General features: G+C 42.9%; 1 non-coding gene across 1 annotated transcript; it reads left to right on the top strand.

Moving 5' to 3' along the window:
* Positions 1-4,526: 4,526 nt before the first annotated feature.
* Positions 4,527-4,599, top strand: TRNAA-GGC (transfer RNA alanine (anticodon GGC)). Its single transcript has one exon. It is a non-coding gene; the product is annotated as a tRNA-Ala (tRNA).
* The last annotated feature ends 18,470 nt before the right edge of the window (positions 4,600-23,069 follow it).

Genomic DNA, 23,069 nt, shown 5'->3' with positions numbered 1-23,069 from the left:
TCGAACGGCGCGCAACGCGAACGAGATCGTTTTCCGGTGTCGACAAAATCGTATAATTTTAAATAAGTAGGTCGTTGAACTTTCGCGTTTCGACTTTATGAACCTTATAAATTTTTGCAAACAGGTTATCGCGGAAATCGCTGCAGAAATTTAAACAGGTATTCGCGCTTATTACTTCAGTGAATTATTCATTAGCACATTAATTTCCATTTAACTTTTTTAAAATCTTCAAAATTTTAAATTACGAGAGGCAGTCAACACGTTTCCAAGAAATCTTCATATTTTAAATATAATATAATCATAAAATTTTTTCCGAAGCATAACAAAATTTCTTTAATAACAATTTTGCAGAAACTTTTGAATTTACCTTTGTAATTTGAATTGTTTGCGTGTAAACGTCGCTACAGATATTTCTCTTAGAAACTATTATTCGATACCCTCATAACGTATTAAATGATTGCGAAATTAAGGAATATAAATTTTGGTCCGCACTTCAGCTCGAAAATTTTAATAGCCGCATAATGAGCTAAATTATTGCGGAATTAACATAGAAATTTTGGTCAGCACTTCAACTCGTAGATTTTAACGCTCAAGACTTAATGTAGACGTCTTTGTCATGCTTACGTGTTAACGTTAATTTTTTATTCTTATTTAACGGGCGAAGTATAGGGTCCTCAACGGCGTCAAGATGGTGCGGACGCCGGACAAGTGTTCTTGTGAACGTTCGCAGTCCGGACGACGTTTACGACAAGGCGCCAAGTGCTTATTCTTATCTGAACCCGACCCGCTTCCTCAAGACTGTACCGGGACATCATATTGCGGAAGGGACGCCAAATAACATTGTAACTGCTCTAAGTGTGCTTCTATTTTGCGCCGCTCGTCTTTAGAATTGCCAACGACACAGGCCACGCAATAGATTATCATCTGCGATGCGGAAAATAATCTCCTATCGCATTTAGCGCGCAATTAAAAGCAATTTTATCGTGCGTTTGTTTTACTCGCCAACTCGCCAGTACTATAACTTGATCAATAAAAAATAAATATTATTTCTATCTTCCCAAAAGTAACACCACTCTTTTTATTTTGCCAATTCTCGGGATACACGAGATTTATCCTATTCACATTACGTAATAGCAATGTATGCCTGCAAGCGGTGCATAAATGTTAAAAAATTCGCCTAAACGCCGCCTGAGTCCAGCTTTATAATTCGCGGTAAAATATTTCTGCGGACTTATTCCCGGCAAACCAGTAATCTTCGCGAGCGGCGACGCCCTGCGACGTCTTGCGCGCAGAGCCCGCATCCCGCGGCCGTATTGATAATAACGCACGCACATTCGCGCGCGGACGAGTGTGTGCGTAAGATAACACGCGGCGTATGGCCGCAGGACACGAGGAAGTCAGGATTTGTGGTACCAAGAAGGAGCCGTGATTGCCGTGGCCCCGCGCGCTGCCACGTTCATTACCGATCGCGCCATTAATCTGGAGCAAGCTGATGGCTCGCAGGCCAGTAAATATCTGGAACGATAACATCTGCGACTTAACATTCGTTCCATGGTGCGCCCTTCCCGCCGAGTTTTCATACCACGGACTACTTGTCCTCCTTAGCAATCAGCAGCATCTTCGCGCATGAAAGACGTCGATCGGCAGCCGGTTTTCACGGAAGCGACCTTTCATCTCACATTAATAAGCGAAATGCACTCGTCCGACACAAATTCGCGTTTAATTAAATTTTTTATGAGAAAAATTATAACAAACAATTGCGATAGAAATTATGTTAATTACTATTAGCATATTTAAAGTGTTTGTGATAATAATAATTATTTTTACAAAGATATGTTTCTAGCATTTTTAGTATTTCGAAGAGATTTTCTGATATATTTTCGAAAATTTTAATTCTGAGAAAAATTGAAGAAATAAAGTAAGAAAATAGAAAATACTATGCAAAATAAGTGCCGTTGTGAGCGCGCGAAGGCATTTTCGTTCTTAGTTTGCGCAAGTAATTAGATATCCCTGGAAATACATCAGGCGCTGACTGGTTCGCCCGATCGCTGCGTGAGTTTATACGAGAGCGGTTTTGCACTCTCCTAGAGAATAAGCGATATTGGCTTACCAGATTGACAAAGCGATAGCCTTGTTCGCGACGCACCTTCTTTCCTTGTATTTACATGTAAAGCACGTCAGCGCGACGAGATTCTCACCCCCTTCGACTTTGTGTACTCTCTCGCGTGCGCTTGTACCCATAATTCCCACCGTCTTACGATAGCTCTTAACAAGCGGTACAAAATCTCATGCGCTGCCAATTGCAAACGAAATCGCATTAACTCCGCACCTGCCTGCTCAAAGACCAAACTCTTCCCGCAAGCGTATCGCATTTTTAATCAAATTTCATTTCGCAATCGAATTCTGGAGCAATGTATGATATTTGTAACGAGCGTATTTCAATGCGAGCTCCACAGCTCGCACGCGTTAAAGAGAGAAAAAGATTATCGTATGCTTCCTAATGTATATAACGACACCAGGTGTTGAAATATTGAGTCCGCATTCTTCGGCGTATTCAGAGATCTGCTGAGTTCATCGATATCCGATACAGTACCTAACGCGAGGAAGGCGGTTGTTTTCAACGGACACGGATGTACGCGTCACGCCGGCCGAAATATTAACCAAACAAGCACCCACTACATCAGTCTGTAAACGATACTGGTACTACAAACACGGAGAACACCGCCTCCATCCGGCTTTCCGTTCGCCACACGCAGCCCGTGTTTACGGTCTCGCCGTCTTCTCCTGTCTCCTCCTCGCGAGCGGAGAGAGAGAGAGGACATCGCGATACCCGAAGCAATTAAATCGCCCGGACAATAATTAACTCCCGGCGTCGCAAGGCGGCCGGTGTCGCACGGGGAATTGGAAAACGGGCTCTCGATCTCGGCGCGATATGAACGATTACGAGAGGATACGCGACCGGGCCGACAAGGCGGCCACGCCGCGCGGAATTATTGGCGAATTTGCATCTTATAATGGAACTACCTATCTCAGCCGCGAGAGAGACGGAAGACGAGGGAGTAGAGTAGAAAGAGGAGCCGCAATCCGCTCATAATTCCTCGCGCTATTCGCTACCGTCGACGGCAAAGAGAAAAACGACGCTGCTGAAAATAACCCCGCGGCGGGATGCGCCCGACGATGCGTCGCGTCGCGCCGCCCGTTTACGCGAAATCGAAAGTTTCGTAAATGCGTGCCGGATAATTGTATCGTTCCCTTTTTTACTGCGAGAAGAGCTTTCGGGAACGCCTCGTGAAGCGCGAGGGTGAACGAGTCGCGAATTTCAAGAAAGAGGGCAACGCTGCATCTCGCGAATGCCTCAATTAAAATTGCGCGTATCAATAATAAACTTCTAATGTAAATAAATTTCATAATTTAATATAAATTTTATATTTAAAAATTTCTCGATTTTTCTACTAAATAAATGACAAAAATAAAGCATCTAACGCTGATATTTTAAAACAATGCAGAAAGAATTTAAAAAATACAAAATTCAAAAACAAGTTTTCAACAAATGTGCGTATTCAAAGTACTTGACTTATTTACTGCTACTATAAAAAATGCTAAAAAGAAGTCAACGTTCCAGCGACCTCGTGTCGTCTGTCGCAACTCGTACCTTCCGCGGAGCACGCAAGAGAGGAAAATTCTGAAATAGAAATGCAAGAGAAACGAGCCAGGCAGTAGGGAGATTATTTCGGGTGAGGTCAGAGGCTGAGGTCAGTCTGTGAGGCCTGGTCAGCCTCCCACGAGTCCTGGAACCCTGCCAAGCCCGGCGCCCACGCAACCGACCAAACGGAAACCTGCGGGAACTCGAGCAGCTCGGCACTCGGATCGTGATCTGTGAGATCCATGCAGCGAGAAATCATCTCGGTGAATACGCCTGTACGTGTAATTTGCCGACACATTAGCGAAATTCTTAAATAATATCCCGCTGTTGTTATTTAATAACTGTCTGAGTCATAGAAACAAAGTATCGCCACGGAGACGAACAACATACCTATATTTGTTTTTCATAATATAACAATTTGCTCGTAATTAAAAATTATAAACCTTCTTTTCATTAGAGAAAATGCTCGGAATCTACGTAGATAAACAGAATTACATAAATTCTAAAGTAATTCGATAAAGTAAATATGCTAATAACAGCACATCTAAAACAATGGTCTACTTTTATTCAATGTGTACTTAGAGATGCAAAAATTTCAAAGCTCAAAATTTCTGCTTTCTACAAGTGCTATTGCCAATGCTTTAAATGCTATTGAATTTTTTTTTGTTAAAACTTTAAACCACATATAATGGAAGGCTCCAAATGTTTTAACAAACAATAAATAATGAAAATAGCGATAAGAGCCGTTGCAGGATGTTCGTGCTAAATTTTTAATTTTTCTTAAAGAAATTAGTAAATTAAATCACGCGGGCATTATGACGCGTTTATGTCCTACAGCATTGTTGATTTCCTAATCTAGGAGAGATAAATGTTAGAAGCGTGGGGTCTGAGTAGTTTAATGGTCAGAACATTCGCCCGGCAAGCGAAAGACCCGGGTTCAATTCCCGGCTTAGCCACTCGCGCCCTGATATTTTTTCTCTCTTCCTTTCTTTACAATAATTCCTATACGTACATTCAAGTTTCTCGATATATGAGAACTATGTACTTTAAAATTTTCGTACACTTTAAGTATCTCGAATTGAGATCGGTGTACAATTTAACTGTCTCTTGTAGACTAATTTACTAATTTCTTTAAGAAAAATTAAAAATTTAGCACGAACATCCTGCAACGGCTCTTATCGCCATTTTCATTATTTATCGTTTTTTTGTTAATTTTTATTAATAAAAAATAATAAACAAAATTATTTTTCAGTAATCGACAACTGAATCGTGTCTGATCATTTGTTTGATCACTTGTTTACGAATAGCCAATCAATCAGAGGTATTTTAGATCGTACGCAGATCGCGATGTAGCGGATGCAGGTAGAATCCGAGCACTCGATGCGATCGCGTGCTTTCGTCCGAGGGAGAGAACGGAAAAGGCATTCGCGGGTCGATTCACGATGACGACGAGAGGCGAAAACGAGATGGATTTAAGACGCCCAAGTACGCTCCCGCTCGCAGGAATTTACGGCTGTGTCGCGGTGAGGCATGGTAATAGCCGTAACATGGCAGATATTAGCAACGATTACCACTTGCGCCACCGCGCTTGTGTGCGCATAGGAATCGCCTCCTTCAAGATGCCTTAACGAGACGTGAATAATGACGATTTCGCCGTTACGAAACACGAAACGCTCTGATACGGCGAAATAATTCAACGATAATAGTCATAGAAATTTGTACGGCTCGCTTGAAAACTTCACCGATCAACATGAGAATTGCCGACGAGAACTGCATTGCGAAATCGAGTGGCCTCTTTTATGGTGTCGATATTTGCGCGTCCAGCAATTTTCTCGGACAATTCTGTTATTAATTTTTTTAGTCATTTATCTCTCTCTCTCTCTCTCTCTCTCTCTCTCTCTCTCTCTCTCTCTCTCTCTCTCTCTCTTTACGTATTAATGTCGTACAGAACAAAGATCAAACTAACAAGTTTAAACAAAAAATTAATGTTAAAAACTTGCAGTATCATGAGAGAACAAGAGACTAGCTGTATCCACATGCGAGAGACAAAAAAATATCACTTATTCTATAAAGTATTAACGAAGTATATCTTAAGAGGCATCTTCCATCGAAAACTTTGCGAAGTTTCCTCGAGGGACCTTCATCGCGAAGTTTCGATTCCGCCAAGTTTCGAGGCAGCATTCGTTGGGTCGCGGCCAAGAAAAAGGGAATGGCGTGGGTGAGTCGCGCGAGCAGAGCGAGCTGACCCGAACCCGTCGCACCCGTGCGACTCGACCTCGCTCCTCTCTCCATGCCGGTCCTTCTGAAAATAACTACGCTGGCTCGTTTGACGTCACCGACCAATTCAAATCGACCGCACCTTTCCCTTCCCCTTTCTGTTTCGCGATTTTCTATAGCGTCTAAAGAATAACTCATGAATTATGCATTAAAATTAGATAGATAAATCGTTATAGAAGTGTCATAACAGTTGACATTTAATCTATAAAGGATCAAGCTATGTTTAACATATATATTGATACTTTTAATGTGCTTTGTAAATGTGCACGTTCGACTCAATACTTTACTGCTAAATTTAAAAATTTTTATATTGTAAACATTTCAGATATTTCTTCAACTTGTATGAAAATACAATGATAAAACAGTGTTTTGGCAATATCTGTAATACTTACTTGTAAATTTAACAGCCTGTCTAAGACACTCAGTCTGTTAAATAATTATTCAAACAAACACGAATAAACGGTGAAAGTAATGGGAAGCGTATACTCGCACTGTCATAACAAGTACGAAAAGATCGACCCAGCTCGCGTATGAGCGCGAAAAGTGGAGAATAGAGTGACTTGAGGCGGTCGTCAAATTTAACCTTCAGGAAAGGTTAGCGCAATTTTCCTATGAAAATCGGGCCACGAGGATGGATTGGGCCGCGCACGAATCGATCCGCGCCAACGAGAGGAGAACGGACCGAGATCGAGACGCGACGATGCGCGATCCCGTAGCGGGGTCAAACGGATAGCGCAATTTTCAACGTAATGTTCCTACACGACCGCGATCGCGATCGATAGCGATTTAGCCAAGGAAAAGATGGCACGAGATACGTGACTGTGATCTCGGGCGCCTGCAAAACAAGAAAGAAAGAGAGGAAAGATACGGGGAGACGAAGACAGAAAAGCCTGACTTGATGGAGAACGAAAGAAGGAGCTCGGGAATGCGCGAGGATCGAATCTCGGATGATCGTTTCCGATTCGTGAAGACCGGATGCATCGCTCACCGGTCGCGTAACTCGTTCGGCCGAGCAGAAGAGTGACTCGCCGGGCGCTAATGGCTCCAAAGAAATAAACGACGCTCGTTACCGGTGTAAGTCGCAAAAACTGTTGACCATTCGACCGATGGAGACATAGGGAGTCACTATAAACGTATTTGCCGCTACATATGCACGCCCCAGCACGAGGAGATTCGAAACGGTATCGACCGACGACTCGCGTAACGCGCGAGCAGTAAAAGGGAGTTCGAGAGAAAGAAAAGGAATTTTCTTGTTGCGTGTGCGTTGCGGATACACGGTGACAACCTAAGTTCTACAAAGGTTCCGTTCGAATGAACCGATAAATAATTGCCTCGATGTCGCTGGACTTCCGAGTTAATTAACGACGTAGTTAGCGGCCTACAGCGTAAATGTCGCTAAAACGCGCCTTTACCACTCTATGTATCTTTTAAAGACACTAAGCTAGTAGATGAGGAACTAAGTAACACACATACCATAAATATACCGTGGATTTAGAAAGTTGCGTACTAAAAACTTTTTCGTAATTGTTGAATTAATTCACACACATTTAAATGTGCGCTTTATATTCGCATTGTAGAATTTGAAAAATAATTCCTTTTATATAATAGAGAAAGTCAAAAAGTAATCGTAGTCTTTAAAAAATTCTTTCACTTTTTGACTTTCCCTATTATATATATATCAAAAAAATTATTTTCTAAATCCTAAATAATGAATGTAAAATATGTATTTAAAATGTGAATTAATTTAAGAATAAAATAGTAAAGAGACATTTTTTAAATAGTTTGAGGAATCAAATTATTTAAAAAAAATCTCTTTATTTTTCATCATGTAAATTTAATTAATAAAATAATACTTAAATTCTACATAAGTTATAAAATAATTCCATATATACTTAATTAAAATAATACTCAAAATAAAATCAGGTTTTCTTTTACAATTTCAAATATCAAATTAGTTGAAGATCTGTTAAGAAGCGATGCATGTTTATGTACATGGTAAACTGCACTGTAGTGGACCATTACATATAATTAATACGCAGAAGCAGTCGATTATTAAAGACATGAACATACTATCACTTCGCAGATACTTAGCATGCCTTGTTGTAATTAATTGCATGAGTACTAGAGACTCAATGTTACAAGCGACTGCGTCGCATCACCGCCGCGAGATTTTATAGACTGACGTATCTGCTATCGCGCTGTACGACAGCACCGCTTTGATGCGTAAATGCACGATTAAAAAACATTAATTAATAAACGATAAGCGATTCAATTATCTGATCATACGTATCAGATACTCTCTAATACGTATTTGATACTATTATTGCTAGTTAATTGAAATTAATTAAACATGTATAACAAAAAGCGCAAAATGTATAATATAAACCGGTATAAGTGTAGCGTTCTTAATTAATAAAACATTAATTAATAATTTCTGTGATAAGTAAAATACATTTTATTTTAATAAAATTTTTATTTAATGCTTAATTAAGAAAATATTAAAAATTGGAAAAGTAAATAAATGATAACTTTTCTCAACATTCTTTGCTAAAAACATTGATTCAAAATTGATCAGAGCATCTGACATTAGAAAGACATCTCAGTTTTATGCTATATGTTGTTGAAATAATTATTGTAATAATTTATATATCAAACATATTGACTTTTCCGAGACAGATATAAAGTACTCGACATATATCATAGAAAAACACTTAACATCGAGCAAACATTTCCAATACATTTGTAAAGAGACTTGCTAAACATGACAAGTATGGCCAAGTATTACAGATAGTTCGCGCTAATTAAAGTCATTAACTAATAAAGCTCGACAAGGTACAAGTTCTGAGTTCCGCTACTGTCGAGTTCACGCGCAATGATTAATGAGCAAATAGAAGAATTATAGCGGTCGCCGCTTAGTTATAAGAAACAATAATTAAAAAATGTTTGACAAACCTCGAGCGAAACAAATCGGCGCGCTTGATTTATGCACCGCATCGGCTATTAATATGCGAGAATTTGTCAGAGAGCCATACGGAAAAGCTACGCGTATCATCGCGCGACGGTTTGCCGCCGAGCACTTCGATTAATTAGACTATCGGAAGCTAAACGTTACCAGTGCTTTACCGGCGCATTAACCGGATTGCGCCATCATATAAACGCGCGTTCCCGCACTCTCGAGATTAACGTTGCATGCAAATTGCAGCCGGAGCGATTCGCATAAGACGGCTGTCGTCCGGCGGCAGTGCCGTTTTCCTCCGCATTGTGTTCCGGCCGATAACTAATTGCCATTCGGCAGAAAACACGTATAAATCGCCGTGGTATTGTACTGACAGCACTAATTACAATAGCAATTTCCTTATCGATTTTTTACGATCTCCGGCGGCGAACGGGAGCGCGATCGCGGCGGGCGCGCAAAAGTCGCGTACAAATCGCGAGCGATAGGAGCGGCTTAATGCTCCGCGCCGATGTAAATTTCTTCTCCGTGAAACTCGAGCGCGGACCGTTCACGGCGAGATTAATTGCCGCGATCTGTACGATTGCCGGCGTACATAAAATCGGTATCGCGTGAATCCCGGCAATCCTATCTCTCTCACTCCTTCTCTATCTACATATACTCGCGAGCACGCGAACTTGTGTTCCTACTGTGGCGCGAGGAACATTTACGTGCACACCGGGAGACAATGCAGACATTCGTTTATCTTCGACACGTGTGATTTACCGAGCGCACGATAAAACGCCGCTCCATAACGCGCTCGACGGTTTTCTGGCGCGCACCGTCGGCAATCGATAGATTGCGCACGGCCCGCAGCGCATTGCATAAGCAACAACAAAACCTCAAACAAAGCAACACGTTAGATAATTAAATGCATATTTTCTCGTAATTTCATTCTGTTAATATACAGCGAGAAATATTTTATCAGAAAATTTTATAAGATATTTATATTACTACTCACAAGAGATATTTCCTTGATAAATATAGCTGTCTTTCTCTCTCATAATGTATGCACTGGTCAGAAAAGGTATACGAAAAATGATTATCGGCGTTTTATTGCAATGACAACTGCAGAATGCGAGCTCAACGACAGCTTGTGCGGTAGCAACTTGGTACTTTTCGCATCGACGCACTTTCAATCTGGACAGACTTCCTTTTAACGGGCACTATCACCAACGTTTGGTCTATCGTCAGCCACATTATTCTACTCCGGGACATTTCGGCGCCGATATCCGATCACAAATGTATCGAGCCGAAAGTATCACCGAGACACGCGAGAAAAATCGACTCGACCGGAGGCTCTCATCTGGCACGCGCATTCTTTTCCCCGCAGACAGCGGAGAATGCAGTTGCACCGGTCTACTGCTACCGGCAGTCGCCGCTGCGTCTGAATTCATGATATATGCGTGCCAATACGATTAGCTACGGGAATACTGCGGATAATTGCTGGCGTCGAACGCCATAAAGATGCGATCGTCGGATTCCATTAAGAGTAAAATCTCGTCGAGACTGAAATCACTTCCGTCGCATCTATCGATGACGCAATATCCATTGATTACATCGATAATTCTTACCTGTTGCTTCTCACCTGTCAATTCTTATGGCGTGTTTGACTGAATGCAGTGGTTCGCACTAACAAGGGAACCTCGAAAGCGAAAATTCTGATTTTGATGAAACTTTACACAGGGTGGAGTTGAATCCCCCCGGATAGATGAATTTAGAAATTTTCAGTTGCTGCCTAAAAACGATTCTAAGTGAAACTATCTCTCATACACGTATGTAGAGTGGCTTCTAGCTTTTCACGATATATCTCGAAAATATAGATCGAGATATATCGAGATATCAAAAAATGTTTTATACAAAAATTTTATGGTAAGAACACCTCTATTTAACCACATTAATAAAACTTTGAAATTTTTAATTTTTTCGAAATTTTATTAATAAAACTATTGTATGAAACATTTTTTTTACTAGTGTAGGGCGCCATGTGACCAATGTCTGGCAATACGTCTAGTGACCAGCAACTAGTTCAAAATTACTAGACACTAGCACGATGCTGGTGCATCTTACATTAGTTGAACACGCCATTATTTGTTACTTTTGCTCTTTCGCAAGTCGTGCTAATTAGCAGTCTGCGATACAATAAAAACGGACGGAGATAGATATAATGCATTAGATAAGAATAAACTCGCTCGTTAATTCTCTTGTAAATTCCATCCTTGAAAGCTCGACTATCGTAGATAAGGAAAAGTTATCTCTCATGCTCTCTGCATTATAAAACGCGATTACTTCGTCGTAAATCGCGTTACGACTTATCACTTGCTAATTGTCGGGGAAGCAAAGATTTAAAGACAATGTTTTCGCGGGAATGTTTGCAGGCGACGGGGACAGCGCTTTTTTTTATCGCGAAATTTCGTAGGATAGCGTGTATACGCTTCGCGCGGCGCATATACACCGTTTACACTGACGGCAATGGCCCTAACGGCCGAACGTACATGCGATACCGGCCACAAACACAGTCTGTGTAGCCTGTCCGCCGGCGCATTAAATGCAGGCATAACCGTACGATATTACAGCCATTTCGCGCGAGGGTACGCGAGCACAAACGAGAACTCTCGGCAGGGATGCACCTGCGAGACCCTGAAGACGGCAAGGCTGCTTCTCTCGACCCCGCCGTACCTCGTTCCCTTCGACGTAAGGGCACGCGCGTGGGCAGGCGTGAAATACTACCGCACGACAAACGTTTTATAAGTAGAAACGACGCATGCAGCGGTGCGAGGTCGGGGCCCCGGCAAACCGATTAAAAGTACGAACACGGGGACCACGGGGTGATAATTAATTCACGGCACTTCGCACGCAGGACGCTTTATCCGCGTGATCCGCACGGTATGCGCTTCTACTCGCTCTGCTTCTTTTTCAGACGCTACACTTCGCTGCCAAACCAAAAATAGTAACGATGCTTTTCAGCGAATAGCACTGCTAATGATAAGAAATTGTAGTTCTGTCAATTCCAAACGAGATAATTCGCAGAATCAACTTTTTATTAAATGTAATTTTAGAGCTGGAAAAAAATTTTCTTTTTCTAAAGATCCATATTTATATTAATATTCTAAGAAATTTTTAATGTCGATATTTTAATGCTAGGCATATTCCTATATTACAAGTGTACTGTTTATCAAAAAAATCGACGCACAGAGCAAGCTTCGAGTCGAGTAAAACTTGTGAAACTTTGCATATGCTATATTAATAAAAAAATATGGAAATAATGCCATTGCTACAATACAAGAACCACTTATTTAACAAAATCTGTGTCTCAAATGTTAAACTAATATTTCGCAAAGCTGAATGTCATACAAATCTAGAATTACTTTATCGAGATGCGTCGACCTTTTTGATAAGTAGTGTACTTATAAGAAAATTGATCCGCTAAGGGAATCCGGACAAGATTGAAAAATACAGTTTATCACACGCGGTGTTCGATGGCCCTCTTTTTAATTGCACGGAACGTCGATCTTGATTACACCCGACGGAAAGAATGTCGCTCGAAGGTCGACGCACTCGCCCTCCCTGCCCCTCGCTGCGCTCATCGCATCCCTGCACTTATCCCTCGTGAGAGAGCCACTTTTATCGCGCATCATACGCACACGCGTATTCATATGGATGCGCGCGTCGACTAAATTACGGACTTTCTTCCCGCGCGAGAGGACAACCGAGGAGAACCCTCTCGCAGATCGATCACGCGGGGCCCGCTTTGCTCACAGCGCGCGTTCTCGGTCCCCTCTTTTCTTTTTCTTTTTTTATTTTATTTATTTCTGTCCCTCACGAGAGAAAGATACACGGTTCCTCAGACGGTTCCCCCGTAAGCGGCAGCGCGCGGATGCAAACGAGGTGGATTCGTCTCGCCTCGGTCGCGGGAACGGATTCGAGCGATTCCTTTTCGCTAATGAAGGAATCGTCGGTTCGACTTTGTAATTAACCCGCCACGACGACCACGTCAATGAAACTCTCGTTACAGATATACACGCTGGCCTTCGTTTCCGTCTCGCACACGCGCGCTCTCTCCTCTCCTCTCATTCTCTTTCTCATTATCCTCTCTGTCTGTCTCCCGCGGACTGCGCGATCGTGGTGGCTTCCTCGGCACAGCCACGTCGCAGAAAGTAATTACAATAATGAATGTTTATTTTCGCAATCAGTTCGAGCGCGGTAGGTAGACGTACACCATTCCGTAAGGTAACTTCTCGAGTCCCTTTCTCAACCCCTGCGGCAAGGTGGTCCCTTATACTCTTGGTCGAAGGCATCGACGTGCCTCGCCGATCGGTATACACGATTCTCTCCTCATTGCCGACTTCGTTTTGCTCATTGACCGACGTTGACGGACGGACGGTCGAAACTAAACGACATCGACGAGGGAACCGTCTCTTAAAAACCGTAAAATGCTTTCTCCGATTTCCGCTCGAGTTCTGAAAACGCGAAGCGACACGTTGTTGGCCGCGAACGCAACTTATAATTTACGCTTTAAAAAAATAAACGGTTTATATATAACTGTTTTTTTTTAATATCGAAATAATATTGGGTAACGTAAATCATCGCGACATTGTACAAGTCTGAACGTGCAAAAGAAGCCGGAATCAATTTCTGAATGAAGACACGAAATCGACGCGATAAATGAATGTCCGGTCTTTTTCACCGTTGCAACGAGAATACGCGCGCTTATTTATCCGCGCTCCTGCTCTCCGTTCACCGTGCGCAGCGCGACTTCTGGCCATTTATCCCCGCCGATCGCCGACGTATGTAAATTTACGGAGTCGTTAATTGCGGCGAACTTCTTTTGGACCTTCCCCGGCCAGAAAAACCGCCGCCATCGCTCGAGGCGCATGCATCGGCCGTCCACTTATACCCCTGTGTACCGATTGCGCGCACGGGTAGCGCAGTGTGCGTTCGAACGATCACATTAATGGCGATCAGCTGAGCGTGTGGTGAAAGAGCGGTGTTGACTCGCGGTAACGGCAACAGCTGATTTTTCATTTATTTTTTTCGGAAATTTAAGTTTTACGGTTCACAAACTTCATAATCGGCGATTTAACGGTAATTTTATAAACTGCAATTCGCAAACATAATAATTAAACAAACTGCAAATATTATGAAGCTTATAAAGCAGAATAATAAGTGCTTCAAATACGCAGCCTATATTTTTGTTGGAAATTAAATTCCCGCAGAATTTATTATCGCTTTAACGTCATTGCCGCGCGCAATCGGAATCATTAAGCAGATTTTTGCACTGATTTCGCGCCGGGTCGGAATGTTTGGCCGTAGTTGGAAAATCAATACCGGTTTTATATCACCCACATCAATGGCTGCCGCGTGTGCGTACGAGAGTATCCATTATGCGGTCGGGGTTGTTTTGCATTGCCGGGTATGCAATTGTACCGATAAAACAAAAGCGGCTGCTATCAGCAGTGCTGCGCCATTAATGGTCATCCGTTTCTTGCTTCTGTTATGCGATAATCCGCGGTGGCAACGCTAGCTCGGCATTATCCTCGGTATCCATTAGTGAGAGCAGACAGAAGTAAGAAATTGTACTGTGTAATCAGAAAAGTACTATGTACACTTTCTACACAAGGCCCCCCCATAGAACATCAGTAAGAAGAAAATTTATGCTAAGCGAAAACAAAGTGCTTTATTCAACAAGTTGCGGAAGATTATCGCGTTCAATTGAATCGCGGTAACATTCATCAATAAAATTTTCTTAATCAAGGTTTAAGAAAATAATTTTATTAAAAAACTTTTGCCAGAAATTATATTTCTGTAAAAGTTGTATGAGAATTTGATCATTAAAATATCTAAAAGAAATAGTCTTTTAATATAGAAAATAATATTAGTATAAGATTTATTAAAGACAAATTTGCAATCATTTAAAAATTTGCAGTATATCGTACAAACAATACAAAGTATTTTACAATTCTATATAATGGATTTAATATATTAATATTATATGATAAATTATATTATATGATAAAATTTGTGCAAAAGTTGCATAAAATCAACTCCAACGAATGACAAAAACAGTAAAGTCTAAATTACCCTTGTAAAACATTTTAGATGATATTTGTCACGATATGACAACGTATATCCGATAAGATAAAATAGCAAGGCAAGACGATAATGGTTTATTTGCAGCGGATCTGGTTTCTTATCATTTTTGTCGAAGAATACGCGTATCGGAGACGTCTGCCGCGCGTCTGTGGGCGTGAATCATGAAATTTTAATAATCCTTCGCTAATATATTTTCGTTTTCGCTTTATACACGATAAGAGCGGCGTATAAAAGCGAGGTGAAGCAACAGCCGTTACTCATCGGATGAAGATAACATAATTACGCTTGCATAAACCCAGCCGACATAAATAACAAGTACATGCATTTATGGATATTGCGGCGAGTCCGCGAACTAATCCGCATTACAATACCGCGGAGTGGAAAGAAATTGAGAACACGAGATCGCGCGCGTTCATAAATTACGCGAGTGCGCGGATAAATTATCGTGTTTGATAATTCGCGCGTCAACGATTCGGCCTGTGAAGAATGCGTTTAAATATAACGATTCGCGAATGAGAAAAGGTTCCGGTCCGCGTGACTTAGCCCGGGTGTAGAAAAAGTATACGCTTTCCGTCCGATTAAACATAGCGGAATATCAGGGGGAGGGATCTCTCGACAAAACGCAGAAACGGAGAAACACATTCCTCTCCACTTCGCGAACCATAAATCCCAAACGGGAGCCTCGTAAACTTCCGGTTTCCAATAATTCGACGTTTCTCTCGCTGCTGTCTGCAATATTTTATTCGCCGCGGCACTCCATCATTTCTGCGAAAACACCACGCGGTAGCAGCCGTGGTAGTAAATGTCAAAACGCCTGAGCGGTTTGCGAGCGACGAGGTCTAAGCGCTGCTGTACATGTCGCGGCGCGAGAGAAGGAGCTCGGGGACGAGGGGCGCGCTACCAGTAGTGCACCTCTGCACTAGGCGATATGCATTCGAACCAGTTGCACCGGGCTTGGCGAGGTCGGGGTGAACGCCCAACGCCTTTAAAGAGAGCACACCGATGCGCCTCGCCCTGTCGGCCCGGCTTCTTGCACCGCCTTCGGCGTAAGGGTGCATTCCCACCGTTCACTAGATATCGAGTTTAATCGGCTGCGGTTCGCACTGGAATTGTGTCTTATCCAGAAGTGCAAACTTTAAAAATCTTGTTGAAATAAATATACGATAGACAAAATTTGCATTAATTTATATAAATTGAAAGTAAATCAAATTTTAATTCAAATTAATTAACGCATCACTATCACTGCTACGTACACATTTCTCAAGAAGACCTCTCGCGTTTATTTCTCCAGAAAATATAGCGCGGCTTCACCGATATGGTAAATTGATATCTCTCCCGGTGTTTCCGTTTAAAGACCGCTTAAAAACGAGGGCAATCAATATCGATACGCATACAGTATTTATAGCCGATATGATAACGTAAAATGTGAGGTCTATCTTAAAAAATAAATATCTGTAAGAGATATAGGTGTATAGTTCGTGGATATGGAACAAGCGTATCGGAGAAAAGTAGACAAAGTTTCGTAATGTCTTCTTAACAGTACAAATCTCACGATACACATATCGCGATGATCGCTAACATAGAAATCATTTCTGGCGCGCGGGGAATAAACGAACTGTCAAGTGTTCAGGCAGGTGGCGATAAAGCGGATTATAAGGACGTGTCGATGATTCGGGGTATTACGCACGGCCACACTTCGCGGCTGACTGGTCAGTGGGAATGCGCCCTAACGCGTTGTGTCCGATTCATCTTCCAGAAGGCCAGAGACACACATCGAGGGCATGCGATACGATTCGCGGACGCGTCCCGACCGATGGCGAGATTAATGGAAGATATCAGCGATGAGTGCGCACTTTAATCAACGAAATTGGCGAGCACATAAGGCCGTACGATGTAGCACATTCGTGTGCGAGGTGAACGGCGGACAAGGGAGACACGGGGAGGGAAGAGAGGACAGAGAGGGGAGAGAGAGAGAGAGAGAAGGCGAAAACGACGCCGATGTATCGGCCGAAAGATACTGCGCCACCGCGGCGTTTTTATGCGAGAACGTGCAATTTTACAATGTAAGGAGGGAACGAACGAACGGTGAAAAGCGGCGATGGCAGAGGCGAGATAAGAACGCGGAGAAACAGACGCAATATAACAGGATACGCGCGCAAGACGTTGATGATATCGGTAGACCGCGTAGACACCGCGGGAAGAAGGAAGGGAGATGAAATGACGATAGAGTTTAGATTCAGATGCGGGGAGGAAAGATAATGAGAGGTGATAGCGCGGGGCCTTATGGAACGGTTACTGTTAAGCCGGTTAAGCGGAAGCCACGCTCCCTTTAATAAAATTCCAATTTCAATTTGAATCGCGCAGAGGATCGCGAAACGTCGCGGCCATAAATCCGATCGAGGCGCGGGCGTGCGCGCGTTATCTCTCCTGTCACCGCGCGACCCTTTCGCCAATGATAGATACAGTTGTCCGAGTGCAATGAACCGTAAATGTTCGAATCAAGAACAACCTATTAGAGATCGGCGGATTGCAATGCGTGTGAAAGTGAGCCGTGAGCGGCGCGGCGCAGAAAAAACGCGGAGCAGACATCCGTAGGTGCAGCGGACCTCGTTACCATATCGCATGGCCGATAAAGACGTGTTGCCTGATAAGCATTTCGCCCGCTGACAATGAATGATAATTAAAGTACTCGGCGGTTCGATGTTACAACGCAAATTACACTGCTGATTAACAATTCAACCTTCTGCCGTTGTCTTGCTATTTTTTTTTTTTTTAAGTCGTTATATTATCTATTATCATTATATAATGCCTTGATATATAGATTGATTGTCTAAAAATAAAAATTCCAATAATTGATATCCGTATAAATATTTAACAGCATGTGGAAACTAAGATTTATTAAACATATTGTTAAGAAATTATTTTAATATATTCGAAAAAAAAAAAAAAAAAAAAAAAACTGGCGCGACTTATCTCCTTTCGTTTCGTTAAAATGAAATTTTGCAGTCCTGCAGTTTACAGGCGATGAGGGTCGACCTAATTCCGCATAAAGTTCGGGGGGGAAACGAATTCCTCGGCTTACATGATAGGCCCCTTGATGAACGCCCCGTGCTGCAGCCGAATAAAGATGCACGCGGCGCAGGTATGAAAAAAAGATTCACTTTTCGGGCGTCGATAAACCTCGGTCCACCGCGCGCAAGGCACGACAAACGACGACGACGCGGGGCAACCTCGCAAATCGGCAGAAGCAAAAAGCGGCCGGGTCGAGCTATTTTCTTAAACACGTCTTAAATTCCAGCTAATAATTGAGCAGCTGAACGCCTGGGCGGGGATACTGGAATTATGCAAATCACGTCAGATCGAGATCGTGTCCCGAGGGCGCGACGTCCAAGAAGAAGGAGGGTGGAGAAGATGGCTCACGGGAAGAGAGTGTACGGACATCGAGCGGAGCGGTGGAGGGAGATGAAGAGGACGAGATGAACCAGCGAGCCGGTAGAAGGGGGAAGGGAAAGGAGAGAAGAGGAAGACGAAGAGCGGCGAGGATGTACAACGCGGAGAGAAAGAGCGCGTGTGCGTGTGCGTGTGTGCGTGCGCGCGTGTGTGTGTGTGTACGGGGAGACTCGCCCCATTGTGATTGCTATACCCACGGGCGGAATGTTCCTCCGGTGTGCCGTCTCATGCCGACCCGCAACCAAACCCGAACGGACTCATCCTACTGTTCGCTCTCGTCCCAGCAACGGAGCAACAGGTTGCACAACCTTCCACCTGCCCTCTTGTTTGCCGCCCGCCATACATACACACGTACGCGCGGCGCACGGCTGTACGCTCTTTGTACACGAACGTCTAAACGGAAAAAGAGAGAGAAAGAGAGAGAAAGAGCGTGCCTAACTACGGGTAGCACGGTGTACGAAAAGTGTTCGACAAGAATTGCGGGAGAAAAAAGGAGCCGCGCGACTCGACGCGATTTAAGAATTGTCAGCGCTCGCGAGAATAAACAGAGAAATATATTTTAAGTTACGGCGTCGTGTGTGCACATTTCACCACATTTTCTTCGATCCAAAAGGTGCGAGAGAATTTATCGTACATAAATCTTTGCTCAATTTATACATAAAACTGTGATGCAAAATAATGATAAAAACGTAGATAACGTACACTAAGTATCAGAGATTGTGATTTTATTTCGAGATGAGTGCCGCTACACAGCGTTTCTATACGAATACACGCAAACGAAATCGCGAAACGCGGTCTATAATCGCAAAACGATTTCTCGTCACATGTCGGCTGCATTTCCCGGGGCTCCGATAAGCTCTGCAATGCGCGACTATCGCGGTAATGACGCACAGGAATAAGTGACCTCGCGATAAAAGTTTTACCGGTGCACGGTAGCGTTTTACACTTTCGCAATCTCTTAATCGCGATCGCGTCCATTATCATAAAGTTGGCGGAGCCACGGACATGCGGAGCCATTATTGCCATACAAAGACGTTTAAAATCGGCATATTATCGGGACAAACCACGGTTCATTTATTATTATCTGCACGGAAAAATAACACGCGATACGCAGCCAGTTCTGCGAGAATTCGCGTAGGATGAAAGAAACGCGGAGTGACGTGTCGCGAAGCGGCGAACGCGCGAGACATCAACGTGCGGGCTAAGAAAAGCACGCGGAGGAGAGTAGCACGCGGTTATGACGTTCCGCCCGAGCGCAGTCGATTTTTTGCGACGCATCGATGCACGACGAGGAACGTCGAAGATGGTGACGGAAGTACTGTCCACCAGAGGCGAATAGCACGGCAAAAGGGGAGAAAAGGGGGGGGGAGGGGGAAGGGGAAGAGGAATAGGCGATCAACGGCGACGAAACGAGATTTACTTTACGAGAGTAACGACCAAGAAGCCGGTCAAGAACACGATGCCGCCACCGAGAACGTCCCGATTGCAGCCTCCCCGAAGAGGCCACGAAACCATGCCTCTTGCGACCTTCGTTTTTCCCTTCTTTCTCACCTACGATAGTGAGAGAAAGAAAGAAGAGGAGAGCGAAAGAGAGAGGAGATGCCAGGCGTAGAGGATCTCCCGCAACAAGATCGACGCACGCGGTACGCCGCGAAGGCGTGGTCGGTGGACAAGATCGCATCTTCGTAAAACGAAGACAGACTAAAAAAAAGATGAAGAGAGAAGGAGACATAGAGCGAGGTGCGAGAAGAAAGAAAAAGGTGTGAGACCGAAATATCGAGTGCGAAAAAGACGGCGGAGAATGATGGGACGAAAGCGATTCTGAAAATTGGGGCGAAAGGTACAGTACCTGTACTCTCGCGATCGGGAGAAACCCTAAAAAAATATCAAAAGTGACGCTGAGTTGCTGAGAGTAGTGTAACATCCCATTTTCGGAATTATACACAGCTCCGAAGCTTGCTGATATGTTCCTAATGAGAGATTGATCAATCTGCAGTCGATTTTTCCTCAAGTGTCGAGGGAAATCATTATTTATTACATCTTTTCAATTTTCAGATTTAAATTAAAACGTTATTAATATAAGATATTGATAACGTTTTAATTTAAATCTGAAGATTGAAAAGATGTAATAAATAATGATTACAATAATATAATATAATATTTATTGGTTGATTATTTATCTTAAAAAAATTCGAAAAACAAATTAGATTTTTTCTAATTATTAATAACTTGGTACCTCAAAATTTTCATTGTAAAAAATCGACTCACAATCAGAAATTTGTCATTCGCTTTTTCGAATTTTAAGATATCTCGATAGCTTTTATATGCAAATATGATTTTTCTTGGAACTTAATACATTTACAAAATATGAACAAATTTGTAAGACGGAAAGATTTCTTTTCGCTACATTCTACTTATGCTCCACAAATATATCTCCATTTGTTTTTCGCGGCGGAAGTGGAGTAAATAAAAATAGCCGGACGTCTCACGAATCGGCAGCGACTAGCTATTTCGGTGTATTCGGAGCAACACTCGGAAATACAGATAGGCGCGTTGAAAATGGAAAAAAGTCCACGATATCATTCGATAACATATCAGTCGTATATTCGATGCCAAAAGTCACGCCAGTCCATTCACCTTCCGCGAGTGTAGGAAAGCGTGCGCGTTATATTGAGGACGCAGCAAAGGACGATCGGGAAATCCGAGCTGAAAAACGACGACACGGGAGAAGGGAGGAAATGTGTGCGGACGCACGGATGCGCCATCACGATGTAGACATTATAGGCATCGTCGCGCCGTGCATGCGACGGTCGCAGACGACATTGCGTAGTCGCGTCGTAACGCGGCGCTATATCAACAGCGCACGGAGCAGAGGTCAGATAAAAGGAGTAGATAAAAGGCCGAGATAAGGGCGCCTACGGACTCAGGCAGGTGAACCGAGTGTAAGCGAGTCGATAACCGGCCCGCGCTATCTTATCTGCTTCACTCCGCCTCGATACAGCCGCGCCGCGCCGCGCCGCGCCGCGCGATAGACCATCGGGCTGGATTCTACGGCTTGGGTGTGCGCGCCCGTAAAGTCGGTCGTAGAAAAGCTAACGACCGTCGTATTGTTTCGCAACGATACAAGGAGAAAGAGGAGGCGGATAAGGACGAGGACGAAGAAAACATCAGCGACCGATGCACCGCGCGTCTCGTTAAGTATCGAGATGCCCAGAGGCGTTCGCCCTCCGATCGTTGGACGATTATGAATGCGCACATTGAGCACTGATGCCGGCCTCATGCCGATCGATCGGCAGGCTTTGTTTGCCGCGATTGTTTTCGCTTGATCGGAAGCAAACGTCAGATCGCCGAGATACGTTACGCGGCTGTCTCAAAATCAGATAAGTACGAGTGTAGAAGCTTTCTCCGCGTGAGCATTCGCATTCGCGACGGAATGTTCAAAGTTGTTTTTTCTAACGACTTGCAATTACTATGCAATGAAATAAAAATTCTGTATTATATAACTCAGTGCTCGGAATTAGTCTGAACATTTCAGCCGATTTCCGTGGTATACGCCTCCTTTCCTCTCCTTACCGCGCGCGCCGCAGCCGCTAGGGCCAGCGCCGCCGAGCGTTAGGAGCGGCACTATCTAATTAGGTTCTATGAGTAGGTTCTTCTCCCTATTTATTAAAATTTAAAAAAATTTATTAAAATTTATTAAAAATAAATTTTTTTTTAAATTTATTAAGTGGAAATATTTCAATAGATTTCTACGTCACCCATGAGGTACTAATACTGACACGTTTTTCAAAAAGTGGTTTTTATCTACATTATTGCACCAATTGTTCATTCTCATAAAAGGCTAAGAAAATCTAATTAAGAAAATCTCTTTTACATATATATTTTTTTTTAAATTAAGAATTTATTTTTATCTTTAGTGGAATAGGTCTACGGGGGAAACCATTAAAAAAAAACGCGTCAGCATTAGTATCTCATGGGTGACGTGGAAATCTATTGAAATATTTCCACTTAATAAATTTAAAAATAAAAAATTTATTTTTAATAAATTTTAATACATTTTTTAAAATTTTAATAAATAGGGAAAAGAACCCACTCATAATCAGATAGTGTCGCTCCTAACGCTCGGCGGCGCTGGCCCTAGCGGCTGCGGCGCGCGCGGTAAGGAGAGGAAAGGAGGCGTATACCACGGAAATCGGCTGAAATGTTCAGACTAATTCCGAGCACTGATATAACTAATCTGATGTTAAATAGAGCGCAAATATTCAGCTCTGATAGATGTCCTGATGTCTGATAAGCAACTGACTTGGGAATGTAATAAAAAAAAAAAAATTTATAGCTCCATATTTCTAAATATTAACGATCACGAGTACGTGAAGCCGACTAATGCAATATTCATTAAATTGTCTCGAGCTAATGGGGAATCTTGATTGATCCCGCGTGTTCATTTTGACGGCAGGACAATTTCGCGGAGCGCCACAATATAAATTGTCATTTTGCTAAAGCCTAATGGCGCGATTCGTCTCTGTCAGACGCAATAGTTACCTCAAACCCGCGGGATAAGGTTGCATCTGCGCTGACTTATGTTTTCTTTTCATTTGCGTACGGGCGCACACA

The sequence above is a fragment of the Linepithema humile genome, chromosome 1 (genome assembly GCF_040581485.1).
Source record: "Linepithema humile isolate Giens D197 chromosome 1, Lhum_UNIL_v1.0, whole genome shotgun sequence".
NCBI lineage: Eukaryota > Metazoa > Arthropoda > Insecta > Hymenoptera > Formicidae > Linepithema > Linepithema humile.
Note: the sequence above shows the minus strand (reverse complement) of the source record. Positions and strands in the feature narration are given on the sequence as shown.